Source organism: Chlorocebus sabaeus, chromosome 9, assembly GCF_047675955.1.
Source record: "Chlorocebus sabaeus isolate Y175 chromosome 9, mChlSab1.0.hap1, whole genome shotgun sequence".
In the NCBI taxonomy this organism is placed as follows: domain Eukaryota; kingdom Metazoa; phylum Chordata; class Mammalia; order Primates; family Cercopithecidae; genus Chlorocebus; species Chlorocebus sabaeus.
The window spans coordinates 14388705-14415565 of record NC_132912.1 but is presented as its reverse complement, the minus strand read 5'-3'; the positions used below and the strand labels follow the sequence as shown (position 1 = coordinate 14415565).

The 26861-nt window shown below is 42.8% G+C and overlaps 1 protein-coding gene and 1 pseudogene across 2 annotated transcripts in view; both read left to right on the top strand.

Annotated features, from left to right (window-relative positions):
* Positions 1-26861, top strand: part of FRMD4A (FERM domain containing 4A) — a 692609-nt gene that overhangs the window by 77651 nt on the left and 588097 nt on the right. The window lies entirely within an intron of this gene.
* On the top strand, positions 7284-18166 carry LOC119618820 (ATP synthase subunit f, mitochondrial pseudogene; annotated as a pseudogene).

The window sequence follows — 26861 nt, the reverse complement described above, 5'->3', positions numbered from 1 at the left end:
GTCAGATTCTGCAGGGATGATTAATAATGATGCTAACACAGTTTCTTGGTCTTTAGCGGTGCTAACCTTGACCAGAGCATGGACAAAAACAAACAACAGTTCTTAACATGAGCAGAATCTCTGCTCTAATAAAAGAAAATATACCTGTGTCTTTTAGACATAAATATATATTTTCTTGATCAATAAATGTCAAAAGAATCTATTTGACTCAAAGCTATTCAGATTTATATTTGGGTTTAATGTAAATTATGTATAAAAAGGTTATAACCTATCTAATAAGATGGAAGTCCATGAGTCTATACTGTGTAAATAAATGAAGAATGAATGAATGAAGCAGAAGGGGAAGCTCTTCCTTATAGTTAGTAGAATACTAACAGATAAATATAGAATGAATGATGGAATTAGAAAAATACCATTTTCTAACTATCATAGTAATAATGGGTTCTAACATAGCGGATCAAAGTTTGAGGAATAAAAGAATATTTACATGGTCTCAAAGTATATCCCCTTAAGGCACTTCTTGTTACAAAGGATAAAAAGTAATATTATGGTAGAGATATGTGGCATATACCACCTTAACCAATGATCAAAGTTAACGTTGCCAGAAATGGCATAAATCAACAGCATGGGCCACCCGATTTGAGTGACCTGAGAACTCACCATCATTTCCAGAGTGTACTCCTGCCCAAGGGCCATAACCTTAGTCTAATTCTGAGGAAACACTGGACAACGCCAAATTGAGGAATATTCTCCGAAACGCCTGGCCTATGCTCTTCAGTAGTATCAACATCATAAAGCACCCCCAAAAAGTCAAGAACTGTTACTAGAGAGACATGCAACCTAAATGTAGCCCATGATTTTTGGATTTTTTTTTTCCTGTAAAGGACATTCTTAATAATGTCCTTTTGTCTAGTTGACAAAAATCTCAAGATATGTAGATTAGATGATAATATTGCTTCAATGTTAATATGTTCATTTTGATAATTTCCCGTAGTTAGGTAAGAAAATTTCTTACTCTCTGGAAAGACACCCTGGAGTATTTACGGATATATTTTACTTTAAATCAACCTGAAAATAAACCAGGAGAGGAAAAGAGAAAGAGAAGGCTGAAAAAACATAATAAAATGTTAACACTTGAGGAATCTAGGATAAGGGCACTGGTAATTCGTTTTTCTATTCTTGAAACTTTTCTATGAATATAAACTTTTCTATAAATATAAAATTTGTTCAAATATAAAGTTTGTTGCAATAACATTTTAAAACTTAAAAATACATAGTATAATACTAATGTCTTCTTTTCTATTCTTATGCTTTAATAATCATCATAATAAGCATATATACAGCATGTACTCTCTGCCAGGCTCTGTTTTAAATTGTGTGTGTGTGTGTGCATGTGTGCACATGTGTGTACACATACTCATTTGATCTTCTCCCATAAACCTAGCAATATTATTCCCATTTTCCCACCAGAAAATGAAGGGACAGGGACGTTAAGTAATTTGCCTCTGGGTTCAACCTAGTCAGTGTTGGAGCTGGGATATGAACTCCCAGGAATCTGGCTCCAGGGCCCATGTAAACCCTGAGCCAATCAAAGAGCCTTCTTATTTCAAAACTCCTTAATACCACCTGGAACTCCTCTTTTAAAGTGTTTATTTGGAGTCTATATTAGTAATCTGTTTATGCCTCACATATTATCCCAAAACTTAGTGGCTTGAGATGACAGACATTTAGTATCTCAGTTTCTGTGGATGGGAATTTGGGTGCAGCTTAGAAAAACACCTCTGCTTCAAGATCTTTCCTGAGGTTGTAGTGAAGCATTTGACTGGGGTTGCAGTTTCATCTGAAGGCTCAACTGGGGAATATTTGCTTCCAAGATTATCCTCGTCCTCGTTGGTAGACCTATGTTCGTTCAGCATTACGTGGACCTCCCACAGAGGTGCCTCGTGACATAGCAGCTGGCCTCCCCCGGGTTAGCAAAGCAAGAAGGAAGGAAAGAGAGCACACCCCAGACAGAAACTACAGTCTTTTTATAATCAAATCCTAGAAGTGATACTCCTTCACTTCTGCTGTATTGATTTGTTTCTAATTAATAGTCTATTGAATAGTTAGAAACAAAGCAATAAGTATATCCCACTTTGAAAGAGATGGGTTACGCTGGGAGTAGCTACCAAGAGGTGGGGATCATTGGGGGTTGTCTTGAGGCTGACTACTACAGAGTTTAGGTACTGGCTGGGAACATATTTTTGGCTGTTCCCTTTGGGCACTGTGATCTCTTGAAAGAGGCCAGGTTTCAAATACAGCTAGAAACTATGCAACTGGGGCATGGAATGCTAAATTTCTAAGAGGCAGCTTTGCTTCTTCCTGGCAATGAATACAAATTGGCCTCGTATTATGTTTTTCATTCTGATACAATTAGCCCTGTAGGTGCTGGACATCACTCCCAGAGACCAGCAAGTGCCTGGCCGTGACTCCTGGGCCTCCCCCTGAGACTGCCCATTCCCTCTCTGCTCACTGTGCCCATGTCTTCATCAGCAACCCATGCTGGACTCCCTGAGGGTAGGAAATGTGTCATTTTTGCTAAATCTGTTGTTTCCCACTAGCACAGCCCTGAAGCCAAGGACTGACTTAAAAGAGAACTAGCTAATTCTCTAGAAGAGCTTGCTTGATTTTTGGCCCCACAGAGGGTCTGACATATGGTTGAGTGGTTTACACACTTTGTTGGTTCTACAAGACAGGTTTTTATACCTGGGCAGTTGTAATAGAGAGACCAAACAGATTATAGACTTGATAACATCCCAGGATTACGGCCTTAATCTTTTCTTCTTAATTGGAAAATCCTTTTACAGGGCAACACCTTTGTAAAAAGTAGAGGAGGCAACAGCTTATAAAACAAGATGCCATTTTCACCAGGTAATTTTCCTGCTATTCTATGCTTCCTCTTTCTTTGCACCCAAATTCTCATTGTTGAAGTTATTCCTTTGAAATGGGCACAGCTTTTATGAGGAGGAATAGAAAAGTAAAAACAGGCCAGGCGTGGTGGCTCGCACCCGTAATCCCAGCACTTTGGGAGGCCGAGGCGGGCAAAACACCTGAGGTCAGGAGTTTGAGACCAACCTGGCCAACATAGTGAAATCCCCTCTCTACTAAAAATACAAAACTTAGCCAGGCATGGTAGCATACACCTGTAGTCTCAGCTATTCGGGAGGCTGAGGCAGGAGAATCACTTGAACCCGGGAGGTGGAGGATGTAGCGAGCCGAGATCACACCATTGCACTCGAGCCTGGGCAACAAGAACAAAACTCCATCTTCATAAATAAAGTAAAAACAAGAGAATAATCTTATTGAGTTCCATCACCCAAAGAGTAACTACATTAATACGTTGTTGTGCTTCTTTCTTATTTTTTGACACATATATACTTTTATTGAAAAGTAAAACTAGAATTATTTAACCTCTCGTTTTTTCCACTTAACAATTTCATGAATGTTAAGCATGACTGCTTTGTCTTCCATCCTGTGCTTATAGCTTAGTTTGATGCACCCCTCATCGGGAATGTTTACTTTGTTTCCAAGTTTTTTCCCTTAAGAATAATGCTATCGTGAATATCCTTGTGCTAAATTATTTTGCATATCTATGAGGATTTCCTTCAGTGACATTCCTGTAAGTGAAATTTCTTGGTCGGTAGAAGATATGGACATTGTTGTGGATGCTGAGAGCAGCAGCGAGGTTCTGGAAAGGGAAGTGGCTGCAGAAGTGTACATGAGGTGACGGGCACTGAGGTGGCACGGGCAGTGCAGACTGGGGCTTCAGCATGTGGGCCCTAGAGTAAGACAGTCCTGGCCTCTGGCCCCAGCTTCATTTCACACAAACACTAGTTCTTTGATTTTAGGAAAGTTATTTCAATATCTATTGGTTTCTTTTTCTTTTTCTTTTTTTAAGATAGAGTCTTGCTCTGTTACCCAGGCTGGAGTGCAGTGGCAGGATCTTGGCTCACTGCAACCTCTGCCTCCCAGGTTCAAATGATTCTCCTGCCTCAGCCTCCTGAGTAGCTGAGATTACAGGTGCCCACCACGACACCTAGCTAATTTTTGTATTTTTAGTAGAGATGAGGTTTCACGATGTTGGCCAGGCTGGTCTTGAACTCCTGACCTCAGGTGATCTGGCTGCCTTGGCCTCCCAAAGTGCTGGGATGACAGGCATGAGCCACTGCGCCTGGCCAGTTATTTTAATATCTGAACCTCAGTTTTGTCATCTGTAAAATGGACTTAAAGTCCTCATATATGTCAAAATGTAGGTCCAAGTGATTTTGCCAAAATTCTACCTTAGAAAAGAAGGCATTTCCAAATAAAAGAATCCTTACCAATTGTTTCAAACCTTGGGATGCTGTCTCATTTAGCTTAACTTGACAAACATGGAATTGTTTAAGGAAAAAACGCTGACCTGAAAGGACTTCCATCAGTGCTTACTGAGGTTTTCTGACAGAATCAGTGAAGAGAAAGGAGGCAAATGAATTCAGCCCGTTTAGCAATTATTCCTTGGAATATGGCCTCATGAATGCAAGTATCGGAGGCCATTGTAAACAAGCCTTGTGAAGATTCCTTTAAAAAGCGATAAGGTAAATAGTTATGTTGTGGCACTCCTTGATGTACACCAATAACGTGAATAAATAAAACAGCTGTTCTAATGTGATATTAATGCGTATTCATTTACAGCTTGGGAAAAAATTTTCAGTGACAGTGTGCCACATCTCAAACAATTGAGATAGAAATGAAGGTGATGTGTCCTGTAAAAAAATGAATTGAATGACTCTAAAACTGGCTCTAGAGATAACGAACACATTGATGAATAAAGTTATATAATATGTAAGACTGGAAAAAGGCACTATTTCTACATTAATGTATTATTTAAATAGTATGCGGTTTTAAATATGCATGTGCAACAGAATTAAATTTTCTTTTCTTTCTTTTTTTTTTTTGAGACAAGTCTCGCTCTGTCACCTAGGCTGGAGTGCAGTGGCACGGTCTTGGCTCACTGCAAGCTCCACCTCCTGAGTTCACGCCATTCTCCTGCCTCAGCGAACTACAGGCGCCTGCCACCACGCCCAGCTAATTTTTTGTACTTTTAGTAGAGGCGGGGTTTCACCTGTGTAGCCAGGATGGTCTCGATCTCCTGACCTCATGATCCACCCGCCTTGGCCTCCCAAAGTGCTGGGATTACAGGCATGAGCCACTGTACCTGGCCTCAGAATTAAATTATCTAAGTCATATTTGTTTTATTTATATCCTTGAATTCATATAGTCAACTGGATTTTTTAAAGTGTTGATGGGAGAGCTTCTCATTGGGAAGATGGGTCTCCTTATATTTGGGCAGATGCATTAGTTTTCTAACTCATAATGTTGTGAGGGAATAAAAATGTGATGTTTACAAGGCACTTATGCCTCTGCCGACCATACAGCAGGTGCCCGATTAATGCTGGCTCATGTTACGTGGGGAATTGGGCAGCTGAGGGAAGCAACAGAGAAGCACCCACTGAGGTGCCAGGGGTAGGGACAGCAGTAAGGTTTTAGAACAGAGGGAACAGAAGGCAAACTTTACTTATTTTATCATTTGGCTTAGGATGAGGTTTGGCCACGTAGGATCATTTGTTTCCAATTTTTTTTTTAACTTATGAAAATGCCGTTTCGTGTGAAGGTCCAACAGAGCTCTCTGACTTTTATACAATGCTTGGAAGCATTTTTAAAATTACAACCAAGATAATCCTGTTCCCCACACTCAATCTAAGTAGAGGGCAGAGGCTGGGCTTTGGGCCAAGGCTGAGACTTCCAACAATCAGAGTGGGTCCTGTGCCCCCTTAAGGCCTTCTCCTCTCTTCCCTCTTCACTTGGACTGCCCTAAATATAGGGGCTAATTCCCAAGCCATTTTGAAAGGAAGAGAATAAATGTGGTTTTGGTATCAGCTTCCTCTGCCAGGTTTTGACATATGGATCTTTGGGCCACACTCCAGAAAACTGACTGTGGAGTGAAGAGAGAGAGAGAAAGAACAAGAAAGAGAGAAAGTGAGAGAGAGAGAGAGAAAGAGAGAGAGAGAGAGAGAGAGAGGCCTATCTGTATGTTAACCTACCTAGTTTAGCAGAAAAAGGAAATGGCAAGAATTTTAATGTGATCTTATTTCTTTTGACAGGTGCTATGAGCTGCATTTTCAATTTGTCATTGTTCTGGGCACCTTGTAAATGTCTATATTCCAGGGCCTGAGGTTTGAATCTAGTTCTTCAGGCACAGTGCTTTAGCAGTGGGGATTGTCTGGGCTGTAACTGAATGTCGCTCTCTAGTCGTACAGCTGGCAAACTGACTTCCACCAGGATGGAAGCAGGGTGCCTCTGGGCATGGCCATCACAGTCCCCCACTGGTCTTTGGGCCACTAGTCTCTCTGTGTGGCCAGCGGAGATCGGCAAGGTTGAGATGAAAGGTGGTTTACGTGATGCTCCAACCCAGATTGGTGCACGCGCTAAAAGAGCTTGCGAGTCCCACCTGTACAGAAAGGGAACTGGAGAACTATCCGGGGCATCTTTAAAAGCCTCCCGTGAAGAAAAAATATTCTAGAACTTGATATACCCCTCAGGGAAGCCCACTCCCTCTAACCATGCACATGTTCACACAACGCAGCTGCACTACCTGGTGACTACCCCTTCCCTGCCCGGGTCCCTGGGTGCCCCTTCCCTTCCTGTCGCACACTCCCTCCCCTTCCGCCTGAAGCACAGCTTTCTTCTCCAGTGTTTAGTCTCTCACTGTCTCCGTGTTTTCTCTCTTTTGTATTTCCCTCCAGGCGGGACCTAACCTCCCTTTCTTGCTTTTTGGCACCATAACGTCCTTTGGGGATGGCATTTAACACTTTTTCCTGGTGGATCTGGTGTTTAGTCAAAGTAACTTAATTACTTACAGTTCATTAATATACCAGTGGCATTAAGGCTGTATGAGCGTGTGTGCACACATATGTGTGTATATGTATGAGCATGTGTGTGCACACATATGTGTGTATATGTATGAGTATGTGTGTGCACACATATGTGTGTGTATGTATGAGCATGTGTGTGCACACATATGTGTGTATATGTATGAGCATGTGTGTGCGCACAAATATGGGTGTATATGTATGAGCATGCGTGTGTGTACACGTGTGATTATATGTATGAATACATGTGTGTGCATATATGTACACATGTGCATATGAGTGCATGCGTGTGTATGTGTGCATGTGTGCATATGTGTGTGCATGTATATACATGTGTGTGATTGTATGAGTGCATGAATGTGTGTATGTATGCAATTTGTGTGTGTGTGTATGTGTGTTTTCTTACTTGTTTCTGAACTAGCACTTCTTGAATCTGTGTAGGTGCTCATAAAGTACTTTCTTGATGCTAGTGACGTTAGGTTTTGTGCTTAGTTGTGATATAAAGGTTCTTCTTGATAAATTGATTTTGCCCCCATCTCTGTGTAACTCTCCTGTATTGAAGACCTAATTCTTTAATTGGACCTGAGAAATCTGGGTTGATTCAACAAGAAACCAAGTATTGACATGGCGTTTCTCTAGCGGGCTCCTGCTGAATCTGGGACCACGTCAGTCTTTGGGGATGGGAGCATCTGAGGAGCCCCTCGCAGTAGCAGGACAGACAGCCCTTGAGCCTCCTTTGCCTCAGTGTTTGGAATGACGACAGCAAAGGCAGACGACAGAGGGAGGTTCTGTGTGGCTGACGTGCTGCTGTGTCCTCTTTCAGGCACAGCCAGCTAACTGGCCCAGCCTCAGCTTCCAATGAGGGTTTTCAGAGTTGATCTGGCTCTTGGCACTGGAAGGAGCTTGTACGAGTTTGCTTGGGCTGCCATAATAAAGCACCACAGACTGGGAGTGTCAAACAACAAAACTTTATTACAGTTCTGGAGACCAGCAGTCCAAGATTAAGGTGTTGGCAGGGTTCGTTCCTTCTGAGGCCTCTCTCCTTGGCTAGTAGATGTTGTCTTCCCCCTGGGTCTTCACATGGTCTTGCTATGTCTGTCCAAATTTCCTCCTCTTATAGCGACATCAGCCATACTGGATTAGGGCCACCCTAATAATCTCCTTTAACTTAATTACCTCTTTAATGACACTGTCTCCAAATACATTCACGTTCTGAGGTAGCGGGGGTTAGAACTTCAACAGGTGAGTTTAGGAGGTAAGGGAGATAGAATTCAGTTTACAACAGGACTCGAACAGCTTCTGGAAAGTGTTTTCCTCTCTTTGAATGCTGCAGATACTCTAGATGTTCCTCTCTACCTTACTCCCTGGGTGTTTTATTTGTTTGAACTAATTTCCTTCGCAAAGCAATCCCTTGGTTATCCACATTTTACGCAAGAGGTAACTATAGAAAGGACAAATAACATGCCCATACCTCAGAGTTGATACCTGACCAACAAACCCGGAGACCTAAGGCCAGTGCCCATGCTCTCCTCCCATGCTGACCTGAGGCCCACGTCCTCCACTGCCACTAATCCCAGCCCAAGCAGCCTAAGAAAGGTCCGTGGCTTCACTTGCTCCTGGGGACCCAAGCGTAAGTGTGGTTGTGCGATGTCCGTGGACAAGCTTGTGATGAGTCATTAGTACTCCCATTTCACAGCTTGAAAACTAAGAGCCTGAGTCTTTTGTGCAAGATTCCATATTCAAGGGATGTAAGAGCTCAGAAGGCCTTTGCTGACCAAAGGAGATTGTACTCCCAGAAAGATTGTGCCTATCTAGAGGCTAATAAAGTGAGGCAGAAAAATCATCTTTTATTGCTTGAGGAGAAAGAGCATTATAACCATTTAGAGGTGACAGGAAGTGACTCATGGTGCATCTTAATGGTCAAAGTAAGCCTGAACATTAAAGAGAACTCAGTATTACTGCGGAAAGAGGACAGGTTTTAGAGTCAGATGCATTTGTACTTGATTGTAAGTACTATCTTCCTGGGTGTGATGTTTTAGATTCAGTTGCTTCATCTGGAAAATGGGTACGTAATATTTCCTTGCAGGGTCATTGTAGGATTTTAGATTATATAGGTAATGGGCCCAGTTCAGTGTTCAGGTTAGTTTTTCATTTTGTTTTGTAGTAAAAATAGGCCAGCCTAAAACATCGCAACAAATTATCCCCAATCTTAGTGGTTTATAACTACCTTTAAATATCACATCAAATTATAATATAATGTAAATGTCATATTTAAATGTCAAATGTCCACCATGACTCCTCATGCTGATACAAGAGACCCCATCTCAGGCAATGTAATCTGCAGAAATTGCTGGGATCTTGTACCAGCAATGAGATGCTTCAATTTGGAAATGACGTTTGTTGCTTCTGCTTACAGCTCATTAGACCCTGGTCACTGGATTCCACCTAACCACGAGGGGGCCAGAGGCATCATTCTGATGCCTGGAAGGTGGAAGTCTGGCAAGACTGGTGAACATCAGTGAGGATGCTCCCCTAGCACAGGGTAGCATCTGAGGTGTTCAGTGAATGGTAGCAATCATTACAACTCCTCCTGCCTTTTCTTAAAGTGATTGTGTCCTGTTCTATTTGCTTTCTTTCAAGCAAGACTTAATTCATACTAATTAAGGGGGATAATTGATTTGGTCGCAGTTCTTCTTACTCCCTCACCTTTGGAGAAAATTAGCCATTAATATCCCAAAGTCAATTGTTATTCTCTGAGCTTTCAAGGTGGAGTTGTGTAGATTTATTGATAAAGAAGAAGACCTTTGACCACAGGTTGAGAAGGAGATTCTGATGATCACTTTTATTTTAGATATACAACTGAGGTTCCCATTTCTTCTTAATGCCTACCTGAATGTTATTAGATTGCAGTTCCAGGGCTAACTACTCTATTTTTTTTTTATTGTGGTAATGTATACGTAACAAAAAATGTATCATTTGATCCATTTTTAAGTGCTCAGTTTAATGGCAGTGTGAATGTGCATTCATAGTTGTGCAACCACCATCTCCAGAAGTTTTCTTTTTTTCTGTCTTCCTAAACTGAAACTCTGTATCCGTTTAACAAGAACTCCCCATTTCCCCTCCCCTAGTCCCTAGCAACCACCATTCTACATTCTGTCTCTATGAATTTGACCACCGTATTCTAGGCACCTCATATACAAGGACTCATATAATATTTGTCTTTTTGTGACTGGTTGTATGAGTTTATTTTCACATGCTATAAAGAACTACCTGAGACTGGGTCATTTATTTTAAAAAAGAGGTTTGATTGACTCACAGTTCTGCATGGCTGGGGAAGCCTCAGGAAACTATGGCAGAAGCGGAAGCAGGCACATCTTACGTGGTGGCAGGCGAGAAAGAGCGTGTGAAGGAGGAACTGTCAAACACTTATAAAATCATCAGACCTCATGAGAACTCACTATCACAAGAACAACACAGGGGAAGCAGTGATCCAAGCACCTCCCACCAGGTGTCTCCCTCGACACGTGAGGATTATGGGGATTACACTTTGGGTGGGGGCACAGAGCCAAACTAGATCACTGGCTTATGTCATTCAGTATAATGTTCTCAAGGTTTATTTGTGTTGTAGCATAGGTTAGGATTTCCTTCTTTTTTAAGGCTGAATAATATTCCAGCATGTGTGTGTGTATGGATGGATGGATGAATGGATGGACGGACGGACGGACAGACAGACAGATAGATAGATAGATAGATAGATAGATAGATAGATAGATACCATATTTTATTTATCCATTCATCTATAATGGGTACAAAGTTTACTTCCACCTTTCAGCCCTTTATAAATAACACTTCCATGAGCATAGGTGTCTCAAAATATCTGTTGGAGACATTGTTTTTAATTCCTCTTGATCTATATCCAGAAGTGGAATTGTGAGATCATACTGTAATTCTATTTTTAATTTTCTGAGGAACCTTCATACTCTTTTCTATAGTGAATGCACCATTTTCAGTCTCACCAGCAACATCTCTTTGACTTCTAACTCCCTGTCTGACCTCCCCATGAAGAGTCTTGGAGTATCAGTTGTTTTGTTTCAGATTATTTGTACAAAGGACAGGGTCCCTCTTGTGTTCCATCTATCATGACTTAATTTGGCATTTATTGCCTCCTTATCCTTGTTTTACTTTGTAATTTTGCTCAGAGATCATGCGCTAGAGGCATAGGTTACACTTTAAATCCTTAGAAAGAACAATGTGAACACAAAAGTTATCCTTTGTATGTCTTTATTGGACTTTTGTCATTTTTTATTACCATTAATATACTACATATACCTGTGGGCTATCTGTCACTGAATTTCTCCAACATCCTTAGCAACGACGTGTAAGAAATACCTGCAAAATCTAATACAATAATGCAGTCCCTTAGAGATTTGTAAGAATAAAATTAGTTTGAGGAATTCTTCTGATTTGAGTTAGTGTCTGACTTTTAGGTGTAATAGATAGATCTAATAGCACATTGGAAAAGAACACTTGGGGAATAAAGAAAACATCATCTTTGGACTTTCTCCTTCCCCTCCCCACGCTCCATACGACCCCTGATGGTAATAAATATCCAATCCATGGACTCTGCTTTCTCAGAATTGGCTATCCCTTTTCTCTTTTGAAGTGGTTATTTTTTTCCTACATGTCTGAGGTCTCAAGCCTTGTGTACTTAGCCTGAGACAACAGGTACAAGTACCTCGAGGAGTGAGTATGGAGCTAGGCAACAGGTCCTCTTCCAGGCTGATATCCACTAGATCATCAGCACTGTCTTAGAAAACAGTGGTTTCCTCCTACTCCTGTGCTCAATGTTACAGGCAAAGCGGCGTGGTGGTGACACAGCTTAGGAAAACAAAAGATATCCTCAGGATGGTCTCACTCTTCCTAAATCACACCAGAAATCCCAGCATGCGTGGCCTTAGGGTTCTCAGAAAGCCACTCTTATCATCCTGCAGGGCAGATGGACAAAAAAACGCCTTGACAGCTCTTCTGTTCTACTCATTTTATGTTTGTAACGTCTGTTCCTGGCAACACCTCTGTTTAATTCTCAGTTGGCTCTTCCTTTTTTTTTTTTAAGGAAGGAAAAACAAATCCCCCTCCAATACTCTGTAGAAGGGGATTAGAATCACTGTGGAATTCGGTATTGGCTAATAAAGTGTAAACCCTGAAGATCAATGTCTGAGTGCACAGTTGTCCTTCAAGCCGTTGTACTTCTGCTTTCCAAGAATAGAAGCCTACTTTTTAACCAAGAATTAAAAATAAACTCATAATTTAAGCATCTCTTGCATGCCAAATGGAAATCTTAGGGTTGAATAATCAGGCTCACCTGAATACAAAGTTGTTCTGAAAATGCTGACAATTGCAAAAAGTTCTAGAAGCTTTTTCAAAAAACAAGTTCAGATGGTTCCAACTGAGTTACTATTGAGATTAAAAAGATCAGGTCAAAGCTGATTTTGCTTGGTGTGCATTCTGTTTTCTCTGCACGAGGACTGATTGCCTATTTCATAAATATAGTAAAGAAATTAAATTTTACATTAGCTGGGCTATTTTATTACAAGTCACTTTTATAGGCCAGTTTTAACATAGGCTATTTTATTATATCCCTTGAAAACACTGCATTTTGATGGAAGATATTCAATGCTCATTAAACCAGCAGAAACCTATGTAGATAGAATTAATAGCCAATAGAATAGAGGTAACTGCTCCTTCATTTGCAAAATGCTGAGCCATTAAGAGGATCAATCAGTAGGGGGTGATGTAATCCACCAATGTAGTCATTTCCCGCCTGGTTCTGTGGATACATCTGAATACAAAATTGCCCAGAATTTTTTTTTTTTTTTTTAAGTGCATTAAAGAGAAAGAGATCCCAGCAGGGGCTTAATAAAGGACTTTTTTCTTCTCTTCTTACTTTTTGTTTTTATTCCACACTCCATAGTTTGGAAACCATTTTAAAGTAAAGGTTGTGAATATTAAACAGGGAAGAGGATGAAGCCAAGTTGTTGCCTTGTAGTAAAATTCAGATGTTAGTCCTTTTTCACTGCCTGTGTGGAAGGTGCAGGCTTCCGAATGGCAGTTTCAATCTTGCTAAATGGACAAATTTAATAATAACGGTTAAATGTTATGCAGGTGCAAGGGAAGTTACAATGGGCGTGTGGATTTGTGAGGGGATCTGAATCTCCAGGGCATAGACTTGAACCTCTATCAGGAGACCAAAGATGGCCCGTAACCACTGAATTGAACTAACTGTGCTGGTGTTGCCCATAACAACAGTTGCTAGGCGACCTTTGCCAGGATGTGGAGGGGTGGGAATCGCTGCAGATCATGCCACTATTTATCATCATACACCAGCAGGCTTGTTTAGGGTGAAGCCTGACACATGTGCTGAGAATGCCACATGATAGAAATGTCACACACACACCAGGAAAAGAAAGCACTGGAGGAAAGTCTGAGAAATCGTAAATGGTTGTCATGCAGCTGCCTGTGTGATTTCCGTCTGAAACTTCCCAACCGGGCGTTTCCGTTGTGTGACAGCGTTAGATGTACTGTGTAACTATCCTTCCTCTTTGGGGTAAGGTTCAGAGGGGAAGGGAAGAGAGCATGGGCGAGAATAATGAAGAGGTCATTACTCCATCAGTATTGGGACGGTGACTCAGAATCTGTTATCAATAAGTGGCCCAGGTAAGCATGCATTCGGAGCATCCTGTAAATCAATGCATGATTTGATTTACAGTTCACCAAATATCTCATGATGTAATGCACTTTCTGAGATGCAAAGGACCCTGTTATTTATTTTTCTAAAGGTGTTACATCAATTCCAGCATAAACACCACTATTCTTTGAACAGATTGGCTAAAAGTAATACTAGCGTGAATGAATATTTCCAAAAATCATACCACGCTTTGAGTTGAGCACTCACTCGGAAAGCATCTTTTCTTCTCTTTTCTTTTGTTTTCTTTTCCTCTCCTCTCCTCTTTTCTCCTCCTCCTCCTCCTTCTTCTTCTTCTTCCTCTTCTTCTTCTTCTTTTCTCTCTCTCTCTCTCTCTCTCTCTCTCTCTCCCCTATTCTCTGTTCCACTTGGCCAGTCTGTGCAATCTCAACAGTCAGATCAGTAGAAACCTGCCTACCCCACCTGGCTTTTGCCAATTTTTTTCTTGTTGTTGTTGTTGTTTGTTTTCTTTTTCCCTTGAGACGGAGTCTCGCTCTGTCGCCCAGGCTGGAGTGCAGTGGCGCGATCTCGGCTCACTGCAAGCTTCCCCTCTGAGGTTCACACCATTCTCTTGCCTCAGCCTCCCGAGTAACTGGGACTACAGAAGCCCACCACGCCCAGCTAATTTTTTGTGTTTTTAGTAGAGACATGGCTTCACCATGTTAGCCAGGATGGTCTCGATCTCCTGACCTCGTAATCCGCCCACTTTGGCCTCCCAAAGTGCTGGGATTACAAGCTTCATGGCCAGCTTTTGCCAGTTTTAAAAGAATAATTCTCAACAAAACTTTTTGTTTTTATCAATTTAAAAGGCACTATTAATTAGAGCAAATTAAGGAGATCCATGAATCTATTAAGCCATGTAGGATCATACAACTTAAGTAGCATTCCTATTTCTGAGATTTTAAATCTTAAACAATCCAACAGTATCTTCACAGATGAAAAGTAAAGTCAGGCATCTCTGGGATGTTTCTCTATGAATGTGCCAGATAATTAAAATGACAGCAGTTTCAGGGTGAAATGTCAAGCCTAACTTTCTGTGTTCTCAATATTGACACACATTTTTATAGGTCATGAGAAAATAAGAGTAGAAATCAATCATTAAAAAGGCACGTCCTATTTACAATAGCAGAGACTTGGAACCAACCCAAATACTCATCAATGATAGACTAGATAAAGAAAATGTGGCACAGATACACCATGGAATACTATGCAGCCATAAAAAAGAATGAGTTCATGTCCTTTGCAGGTACATGGATGAAGCTGGAAACCATCATTCTCAGCAAACTAACACAGGAACAGAAAACGAAACACCATATACTCTCACTCATAAATGAGAGTTGAACAATGAGAACACATGGACGCAGGGAGGGGAACATCACACACAGGAGCCTGTCGGGGGATGGGGCATAAAGGGAAGGAGAGCATTAGGACGAGTACCTAATGCAGGTGGGGCTTAAAACCTAGATGACGGGTTGATGGGTGCAGCAAACCACCATGGCCCATGTATACCTATGGAACAAACCTGCACATGTATCCCAGAACTTAAAGTAAAATATAAATAAATAATTAAATAAAATGAAAAAGCGCCTCTTGTTCAAAAAGGAAGGGGGAAAGGAAAAATGTATGTTAAAAGATCCTTTGGAGAAATGATGGGACACAGTATGGAATTATTTTCCTAAGGCAGAAATGAAGTTGGTGACTATCGAATTTCTTGGCAGAACATCACACAGTGGTTAAGACTCAGGCCTGGACTCATTTACTGTTTCAGCATTTAGCGCCGGAACATTTTAGACAAGTTATTTAATCTAAATAAGTCTCTACTTCTCCTAGAAACTTGGGAACATAATTTTATCCACCTTGCAGAATTATCATGAGAATGTGATGATATCCCACATATAAGGTGCTTAGTATGGTCCCTGGCCCATTGTAGCTTGGCAATAGATGATAGAGAAGTGTAACTGGTGCCTTGTTGTTCTGTTAAATTGCTGGGAAAGTTCTCAGGAGAACTCCAGTGCGGAGCAGTGGCTGGGATTTAAGCACTTGCTGCCTGTCCCAACAGAGACACTGAGCAGAGAGGGAGGTAGGTGGGGTCCCGTGAATTGCCAGATCTATCGTGGGACCCTTGAGTGACCTGAGTGGAGTAGGAGGCAAATGCTACTGAAAGCAGGTGAGAAAACAGGGCTGCGCGTGCCTTGCTGCTAGGAGAACCTGGCAGAGGAGGACCCTCGCCAGCAGCCTTAGCACCCTCATCATAGTCAGTGTTCCGTAGACCCAGAGTAAACAATGGATTCTCAGAAGGGACCTTAAGTGGTCAACATAATGAAGAGCATTTGCCTACCAGTTGATAGTTCCTCATATTCTATTTTGTCCTAGCAACAGCTGTATAGCATGAACAGAGCTGGAATTCTCTGTGTGTGTGTGTGTCTCTCTCTCAACAGCAGCGAAATTGATGCAGCCAGGTGTGGTTGTAATCCTAGCACTTTGGGAGTACGGGGCGGGTGGATCAGTTGAGGTCAGGAGTTTGAGACCAGGCTGGCCAACATTGTGAAGCCCTGTTTCTACTAAAAATACAAAAATTAGCTAGGTATTGTGGCATGGGCCTGTAATCCCAACTACTCAGGAGGCTGACGTAGGAGAATCACTTGAACCTAAAGGAGGCAGAGGTTGCAGTGAGTCAAGATCGTGCCATTGCACTCCAGCCTGGGTGACAGAGTGTGACTCCACCTCAAAACAACAACAACAAAAGAGAAATTGATGCCGCATGTGTGTGACTTGTCCCTGATTAAATGCATCAGCTGAAAAAGTATAAGAAACAGCACCTAGCACACGTCTCCTAACCTCACATCCCATATTCTAGAGTCTTGGCTTACCATGGCAATGCTCGTTGCTCCAGGTTCTATCTCCTCATCCCATCTGACTTCTGTGCAGCTGTGGGCACCCTACATATGGTCAAGAATTCAAAAACAACAGTATCTTGGTTTATCAGTGTCTTTCTATCCTTGTTTTCTGCTTCCAGGATTTCCCCAGAAGTCTTTGACCCTAAAGTAGAAAGTTAACACCCTTGGGGGCAACCATGAACCAGGAGGGATGGGGGGTGGTAGATAAATGGGCCAGCTTCCCATCCTTGGAGGGACAGTTCTGAGGTCATTCTACCAGGTTTCCTAGAGGGTCCCCAGCACGCCTGAGCCCACCAGTGCACTGCGGTTCTCAGTTCAGCAATGAACTTTTGTGGCTTTCTCTTTCTCTGTCTCACCTTCCTTCTCTCTCACACCTAATTCTTGGGATTTCCTCTCACACCCTGCATCGAGGGGAACCCAAACTAAGACTGCTTTGTAAACCTTTAACAAAGAAGCTCTAAAAACAACATAAGGTCTCTATAACCAGGAAGAACAGAGGTCAAATCGTTAGGAAGGTGCCAGTTTAATATTCAAAGATGCTCAGCTTGTAGATTTTGTAAGGAAAAAAAAAAAGTATTCCATTGGAATCCAGCATTCAACAGAACAAAAGGAAGATGTGCCGTTGCTGGGGATGGTTCATGGGTTTGCCTTCTGTGGGGCCAGGCGGGCTGTGTCCTTGTGGATATGCTGTCCCTGAACTGTGGTCCTGCCCACATGCAGGGTGTGCTGGAGCACGGTTCAGGGCCCCTTTGTACTCCCATGGAGTCCATTCCCTTTGCTGGATTTTCACAAAAATGTAAAAGGCAAGTCTTTCCCTCTTTTTCACCCTTGAAAATCTCACCACAAAGCACGGAGTGGGAGGTCAGAATGGCTGGATCAGGGCAGGCTGCGCTCCTAGATTTGACCATGTCTCCTTGGCTGGTTACCCAGTGGGATGGGCAGGGGCTATCAGGAGAGAACTCCCGGGCTGGAGCTCAGACTCTTCTTTTTGGTTGCTGTGTGGACATGGGCAAGTCACTTCCACCCTCTGAGGTGCCAGCTAGTCCTCCTTTGCAAAGGAGAAGCTATGACATGAAAGACATAGACCTCAGGCAGTTGTTGCAGGCACAAATGTGGAGATAGATATGAAAGGCTTGGAAAACCAAGGAATAAAACTCCTGTTAGTCATTAAGTTTTAGAAGACAGACCAGGACTCCAAGATGGCATCAGTCGTACCAGTGAAGGACAAGAAACTTCTGGAGGTCAAACTGGGGGAGCTGCCAAACTGGATCTTGATGCGGGACTTCAGCCCTAGTGGCATTCTCGGAGCATTTCGAAGAGGTTACTACTGCTACTACAACAAGTACATTAACGTGAAGAAGGGGAGCATCTCGGGGATTACCATGGTGCTGGCATGCTACGTGCTCTTCAACTACAGCATTTCCTATAAGCATCTCAAGCATGAGCGGCTCTGCAAATACCACTGAAGAGGATACGCTATGCACCACCCCCTGACCCCATGACCTTGGCCTAAGCCCCTCCGTGAGGAACACAATCTCGATTTTTGCTGAATCCTTTCATGTCCTAATGGAAATTAACCTCCAAATAAAAGATGACTGGTTAAAAAAAAAAAAAAAAAAAAAAAAAAAAAGTTTTAGAAGACAGAGAACGGAGATAGGAGAAGAAGAGGGAAGAGGAAATATAACAAGTCTCCTGCCAGGAAATCCCATCCTCTGAGGCTGCTGCCACCTCTGCCTGAGCACTCACATCTCCCTCTGCCTCCATGCCCTCATTGCCTGGCTCACTGCTCTCTCCTTTCAGGTCTCAGCTTAGAGGTCACCTCCTTCAGGAAGCCTGCTCTGACCATCCCTCCACTAAGTCTCTGACAGGTGTCTTTGTGACCTCCTGCCTCCTTGAACTCATCCTGTCAGAGCCCTTCCTCCCACATGGTGCTGTAGTTGCCTGTGATTTGTCCGCATTTTCTACAGCACCACAAACGCAATGCCCTCATCACAACAGCATTTCAGTACCTGACACAGCGCTGAGTGCATAGTGTGAGCTTAAAACAGTTGGTAAGGTCAGGCATGGTGGGTCATGCCTGTAATCCCAGCACTTTGAGAGGCCAAAGTGGGAGGATCCCTTAAGCTCAGGAATTCAAGGCCAGTCTGGACAACATAGGGAGACTCATCTTTACAATATAATAATTTTAAAAATTGGGTGTGTTGGTTCATGTCTGTAGTTCCAGCTACTCAGAAGGTAGGGAGACTGAGGTGGTAGGATTGCTTGAGCCTAGGAGATAGAGGCTGCAATGAGCTATGATGGCACCACTGCACTTCAGCTTGGACAATAGGGCAATACTCTGGCTCAAAAAAACAAAAAGTTGATAAATGACTAATGCATGCATGGCTGTGTTCCTTAAATCACTCCATAGTAAGAATTTTCAGATTTAATGTACTTGTTCTGAGTTGTCTAAACCTCATTAGTAATCAAATGCTATCGTTACCAAAACATCAGAAGGCACAAACCACTGGATAGAATGTTTTTCTAGTAGAGGAATACAATATGTATTGGTGGGCACAGAGTTTCCTCTGAAGGCGAGGAAGCTCTGAATATTGCACTCACAGAGACTTGATCTATAGTATAAAATCTGCCTGTACTAGTCCGTTTTCACCCTGCTGATAAAGACATACCCGAGACTGGGTAATTTATAAAGAAAAAGGGGTTTAAGGGACGCACAGTCCCATGTAGCTGGGGAGGCCTCACAATCATGACAGCAGGCAAGAGAGAATGAGAGCCAAGCAGAAGGGGAAACCTGTTATAAAACCATCAGATCTGGGAGACTGAGGCGGGAGAATGGCGTGAACCCGGGAGGCCGAGCTTGCAGTGAGCAGAGATCGTGTGCCACTGCACTCCAGCCTGGGAGACAGAGCGAGACTCCCTCTCAAAAAAAAAAAAAAAAATCATCTCTCATGAGACTTACTCACTACCCTGAAAACAGTATGAGGGAAACGGCCCCCATGATTCAATGATCTCCCACAGGGTCCCTCCCTCAACACATGGGAATTATGGGAGCTACAATTCAAGATGAGATTTGGGTGGGGACACGGCCAAACCATATCACTGCCCATTGAAAATATGTCAATATGCAAAATAAATGCCATCAACAGCTCATCGTATCAATGTGCTATATATAGGAAACTGTAAAAAATAGTTCCCACCCCATCTAATTTCACTTAATGAAAGAAATAGTTGTCTTTATTTAGTGCTAAATATCACAATAAGCATTATGACAACAAAAGAATAGACAGAATCTTGGGAAACTTTGACCTTTACATAATGTACATGTTTTTTTAAATACCTTAACATTTAAATGTCAGAAATTTGACTGCTCTGTACTTAGTGTCTAATCTTTTCATCAAATTTTCTTTAGGGGAAGTCATGCTCAGTGAAGTTACAGTCCAGTAGCCATCTCTGTAGTGATTTAACACACATGTAAGTTGCCTTGAGCTTTCACATTTGTAGCCCATTTTGGCTGTAATAAACGTGAGAAGTACTACTAATCGTGCAGTGATAGCTATTGATCTTTCCTGCCAAACTAAGTAACAAAGAATATGAAAGGTGTGAGGTCTTTGATGCAGTTGCTGTCAAATTACAGTCAATGCATATTGCTAAAGCTTGTGAGGGCTCCAAGTCCTAAATGCAGCTTAGCCGGACTAAGCACATGTAAGTGGTGGTGACGCATGCCATTGGCTGTTTGCATCCTGCCCTTAGGAGAGAGGCCTAGGATGGAGAAATGAATCTGGGCAATGCCAGCAGGCCTGTGCTCTTCAGAGCCATGTACTGGATGCAATGAGTTCTGGAGTATAGCTAGAGAAGGAGGGAGTCTCAAAGAGGCATTGCAACATTCAGCAGGTGCTCTGATGCACTCTGCCCAAGGAACACAGAGCTACTCTTCAGCTAGCAAGAAACCAGCTGCAGAATTTGGTCTGGTCCAGGGAGGGTAGTTACCAAACACAGTAGTTGGCATCACTCCAATGGGAGCAAGGAGCAACGTTAGAGTTCACGCCAGGACCAGCAGGGTTGGCATACCCTGGGTCTTACTCTGCGACTGCTCCAGTAAACAGAGTTGTCTGAAGCACTCCAGAGACTGTTCTGAAAAACCCACTCAATCGTGGACAAGCTGGGACTGCTGGCCATCTACAGTCTGGGAGGAAACCCAGAAAGTAATTTCTGCCGTTCTCTAAGTTGTTCCTGGGTCTGTACATCCCAGGCCAGGACCTGAGCCCTGAACTCCATTGTCTGGCTGTAGTTGTGGCCCCCAGCCCTACCCCACCCTTCAGGGCTCTGGAGCTCTTGCCTGGCCTAGCTCTTCAACACCAAAGTGGCCCAGGGTTGGGAAATCTGCTCAGAAAGTCTGTCTCCCTTTCCAGTGCTCACAAACGCCTCTCCTCCTCCTCAACCCTCCTCTCTCTTCTCCCAACTTAACTAGATGTCTCTTCTACACACACAACTATGTCAGAAACTTACTACAGGCCCCCTCAGTCCCTTCTTCCTCCTTCCCTTCCCAGTTCCTCCCTATTACAGCATTTGCTACCTTTTCACGTCTTCAATTGTGTAATTTTGCTTCTAAGTCCTGTAGAGAAAGAAAATGAGCCAGACAGGTGTTGACCCTGTCCTTACAAAAATGTTCTTTGGGGAAGTCATTTTTCACATTTGAATAACAGTAACCAAGGCTGCTCACTGTGGTTCATTCCCGTAATTCCTACACTTTGGGAGGCGGAGGCAAGAGGATTGCTTAAGGCCAGGAGTTCAAGACCAGCATGGGCAGCATAGCAAGACCCCATCTCTACCAAAAAAGTTTTAAATTGTTTTAAAAAACGGCTTTTTTTTCTGACCTGTTTGAGTTCCTTCTCAGGGTAATTTATCTACAGTATCTGTAACTCTCACAGAAACTCTTAAAATATAGGTTTCATTAGCTGTACTTTATAGATGATCAGACCCAGACCCAAACACAGAACCATGGTCACGCAGGAGCAAGGTGGAACCTCCTTGAAACATTAGCTGTCCTCATTCTTAAATAGCATCTGTTCTGGATGTTTGCCAGTTGTTGGATTATTTGTTTGTTTATCTGTTGGCCGGCCGTCCTCTGAACCCCTTGCTGATTTGGGCACTGTCCCATCCAGTAGATAAGGCAGTATGACACCTGAGCAGGGCCAAATGTTCCCTCTCTTGCCCTTGGGCGGTGGGGCACAGCATCATGACCTAGACTCAGCTGACTGGAAGCCCTTGTCTGGTCCTGGGCATCCACAGAGGCAGTGCACCCTGGCAGGGCAGGTGAAGATCCGCAGAGCTGGCCCAGGCTCCAGCAGCAGCAGCAAGCGTCCAGTGGTACGGGGCCAGCAGCAGTGTCCTGGCTGTGACTGTGGGACCTCAGCTATCTCTTCTGCCACCTAGACCTCGGTTCCTGCTCATCCTCTGCCTGTAATTCTGTAGTCTCACTCCCAGTTCAATGAGTTCTTCAAATCCTTCCAATCACACCTCTTTCCTTGGACCAGCTTGCATTTCCTTCTTGGATGACAACCGAGAGCTTTTCATCCACACTTCATGCGTGCATTCTACTGATGGGGTGGTTGGTCTGCCCAGGATCCAAGTCCTCCTAAAGACCTATAAACAGGGGCAAGGCTGAGAATGAAATGGGACTGAGGAGAAGGGTTTTACTCTGATGTCTTTTGCCATTGGGTTGAAGGCAAGTGCGCAAAGAGCATCCCTTTTAGAAAATCCTCAAGAATGGGAAAGCAAGGCTCAAAGAGACTCCCTGGCGGATGATCATGCATGAAGCTAGAGGAAGCCCCTCTCTGTTTCACCTTCTGCCGGGACCTGCCAAATGCTTGCTCCAGGATTTAGTGAGACTTAGACACTCTCTCTTTTGGCCTAGGTTGCTGCCTCTTTAAATGTCAAAGTTTGGATTTGCTGCCTGATTCTTGGAAGAATCACGGGTGAACACGGTTTGGCACAGGGATCGTGGTCGGTGCTAATTCTATATAGTACTTAGAAAATCATGGCAGGTCAAGTCTAATTATGTCCTTTCCTGGCCAGATGGCAACACCAGCAACTATATCAAGGACAGAAGATACGCTGCTGTACTCTGGGATCGTCTGCTGATTTTTGTGAAGGCTGCGACAGTGCAGCTGTCTTAAGCCGCTGGAGAGTCCCTGGTGGTAAACCCACCCACTGAACCCGTGGCAGTGGTGAATTGTGTTATACACGTGTTAACAGGCATAACAAGTGTTCAGTAACAAACTCCCCATTGAAGTAACAAATGGATAGGTGTTAACATTGCTCTGGAAGATGCATTAGAGTGTAAACCAGGAACAACCATAAAATAGAGCACTTCCTGGCAATGCAGAGGGGAGTATGTATGAAAAAATGGTGGTGGCGGCCAGGTGCGTTAGCTCATGCCTGTGATCCCAGCACTTTGGGAGGCCGAGGTGGGCGGATCACAAGGTCAGGAGATCAAGGCCATCCTGGCTAACACGGTGAAACCCCGTCTGTACTAAAAATACAAAAAATTAGCTGGGCGTGGTGGCAGGCACCCGGGACTCAGCTACTCGGGAGGCTGCGGCAGGAGAATGGCGTGAACCCAGGACACAGAGCTTGCAGTGAACTGAGATTGTACCATGCAGTGGCACACCAGCCTGGGCGATAGAGCGAGACTCCGCCTCAAAAAAAAAAAAAAAAAAAAGATAGTGTTGGGTGCTGTCAAAAGACAGATTAGGTTACCTATAAGGCCCTGCCTTTGACATAATAAAGACCCAGAAAATACCCTGTTGTGCCGGCCCAAACAACTACAGGTAAACTAATTACAGGACTGGAAGGGAACTACCCCTTCCGCCTCTGCGCATACCTATATAGCAACAAATAAGAAAAAAGTAACGAGCACTACAAAAGTACAGTTGCTAAAGATAAATGCTTGAAAGTCAGAGCTTGGAGCAATTTTAGTGTGATGCTAAAAATTGCCTGTAATTCGTGGATCCTGCATGAGACACAGTAACAACTGGTCTAAGGTAGAGCCACAGGAGCTGTTAGTAGAGGTGGGACCGTGAGGATGTGCCTCTGATGATGAAAGGGGAAGGTCTGAATGCCCACCATAGAGACACTTCTCCAGTGCTCTGGCTGAAAGTATCAGCCATCTTAATATGGGATAATTAGTTTTTAGCATTGAGCTCACACTGTGGTTATCAGGTTCTGTTTATAGAACAAAGCCAAGGCTCTTTTAATTGGGACCCACATAACGAATCCATAGACCACAATCACAGAAGACCGGCTTTGGCATTAAATGTGCCTTCAGAATGCCGAATTCCAGCCCTGCGATGGTGTCCCCGAATGGAGCCACAGGCTTGTATCTGGCATCCCAGAGTAACACGGGCTGGCTGCTCCCTGCCATGTTTTCACATCAACCCCAGGATCCCTCTGAGATCCAGGGGACCAATGGTGAAGAGAAAGTTGCTGATAAGAACTTTATTGAATGCACAACGATATAAACAGAGTCGGTCTCTGATGTTTTGATCAGTGTGATGGGCGGCCTCAGAACTTACAGACATTTCGCCAGGGACTCAAACAAACCAAACCAGAAACATAGGGTTGCAGTGGTTGGTTCAGTCACTGCTGGATTTTTGTTTTCTTCTTCCCTGAAGTCCTACTGAATAGGGAATCAATATTACGAGATGCTTATCTTCAGAGATGCTATGTCAAGAGTTCAGACAAAAAAAGATGCATTTTCATTTATCTGCCTGTCTGCGGCTGAGCAGAGTGAGAGCGTGTGTTCTGTGCTTAGTCTTGGGAGGGAATACATTAGTTTTCTATGCCATTAGCTTGGGATTTCTTTCTTAGCCCTTTATCTTGGCACAGCAGAAAGGAAGAGATATTTAAATTTCAGTAATGGCAAAATGTTGCCTATTTAGAATATTTTCCCTGTGTCACATTGACGTATTATTGCCGACTCACTTTCAAAAACGTCTCTGCAGCCTTTTACATGCTGGATTAAAATCTGAAGCAGATTCTGATTCTGACTTTAGCTCTTGAAATTGCAAAAGCCAATCAACTGCATGGCTGTGCACCCTCATTGCAGCTGCCTCTCCTTCTCCCCACCTCCCAACTGTGCTGAGCACATTCTTTTGTAGGGAAGCAAAAGCAGTGAGTCTTTTTCAGCATGCCTGTTTTTATTATTTTCCAGTCTGTTCTGATTCTTGTGAATTTCCAAGCTCTTACAACCTATACTAACTAGGGCCACAAAAGCACTCAGGATGACTGAGGTGTTTGTTTGTTTGCTTTGAGGTGGAGTCTCACTCTGTCGCTGAGGCTGGAGTGCAGTGGAGGAATCTCGGCTCACTGCAACCTCCACCTCCTGAGTTCAAGCAATTCTCCTGCCTCAGACTCCTGAGTAGCTGGGATTATAGGTGTGTGCCACCATGCCTGATAATTTTTTGTATTTTTAGTATAGATGGGGTTTCACCATGTTGGCCAGGCTGGTTTTGAACTCCTGACGTCAGGTGATCTGCCCGCCTCGGCCTCCCAAAGTGCTAGGATTATAGGTGTGAGCCACTGCTCCTAACCAGATGATTGAGTTTTGTGTGAGGATAATTTCGTGGAATCAGATGGTCCTGAGGATATGTATTTTTGATCTCCAATGGAGGTAGAATAATTATATCATATTAAGAGCAACCATTTAATGACTACTTACACCGTGTCAGTTACTTTCATATGCATTACCTTTAGTTCACAATAATCCTGTTGACATTATTCCCATCTTACAGATAAGGAAACTGAGTCTCAGAGGATTAAGAAAATGCCAGAGAGGCATGCAACTACTATATGTCAGACTGAGTTGAAATACCTGTCTCATAAAGTCTGTATTTTTTTTTTTCCTACTATACAACTCTATCTGTAGACCTAAAATTATTGGAAGACCTAGCCAGAGCAATCAGGCAAGACTGTGAAATAAAAGACATCCAAATAGGAAGAGAGGAAGCCAAACTATCTCTCTTTGCAGGTGATATGATTCTGTACCTAGAAAACCCTAAAGTCTCTGCCCAAAGGCTTTTATATCTGATAACAAACTTCAGCAAAGTTTCAGGATTCAAAATCTGGGTACACAAATTAGTAACACTTCTATACACCAATAACATCCAAGCTCAGAGCCAAGTCAAGAACACAATCCCATTCACAATTACAATAAAAGAATAAAAAACCTAGCAATACAGCTAACCAGGGAGGCTGAAAGATCTCTACAATGAGAATTACACAACACTGCTGAGGAAATCAGACATGACACAAACAAATGGAAAAACATTCCATACTCATGGATAGGAAGAATCAATGTTGTTAAAATGGCCATACTACCCAAAGCAATTTCTAGATTCAGTAGCTATTTTTATCAAACTACACATGACATTCTTCACAGAGTTAGAGAAAACTATTCTAAAATTCATATGGAACCAAAAAGGAGCCCAAATAGCAAAAGCAATTCTAAGCAAAAGGAACAAAGCTGGAGGCATCACATTACCCAACTTCAAACTATACTGAAGGGCTACAGTTACCAAAACAGCATGGCACTGGGACAAAAACAAATACATGGACCAATGGAGCAGGTTAACGAACCAAGAAATAAAGCTGCAAATATACAACCATCCAATCTTTGACAAAGCCAACAATAACAAAAAGTGGAAAAAGGATTCCCTATTCAATAACGGGTGCTGGGATAACTGGCTAGCCATATGCAGAAGATTGAAACTGGACCCCTTCCTTTCTCCATATACAAAAATCAATTCAAGACTTAAAAGTAAAACCTAAAGCTAAAAAAAAATCACAGAAGAAAACCCAGGAAGTACCATTCAGGAGATCAGCCCTGGCAAAGATTTCATGACAAAGACTCTAAAAGCAATTACAGTGAAAACAAAATTGACAAGTGGGACCTGATTAAACTAAAGAGCTTCTGCAGAGAAAAAGAAACTATCAATGGAGTAAACAGACAACCTAAAGAATGGGAGAAAATATTTACAAACTATGCATCTGACAAAGGTCTAATATCCAGCAACTATAGGAAATGTAAACAAATCAACAAGCAAAACACAACCCACCCCATTAAAAATGGGCAAAAAACATTAACAAACACTTCTTAAAAGAAGACACACATGTGACCAACACACATAAGAAAAAAATGCTCCACATCACTAATAGATGTGATGTTGACTACAATGAGATATCATCTCATACCAGTCAGAATGGCTATTATGAAAA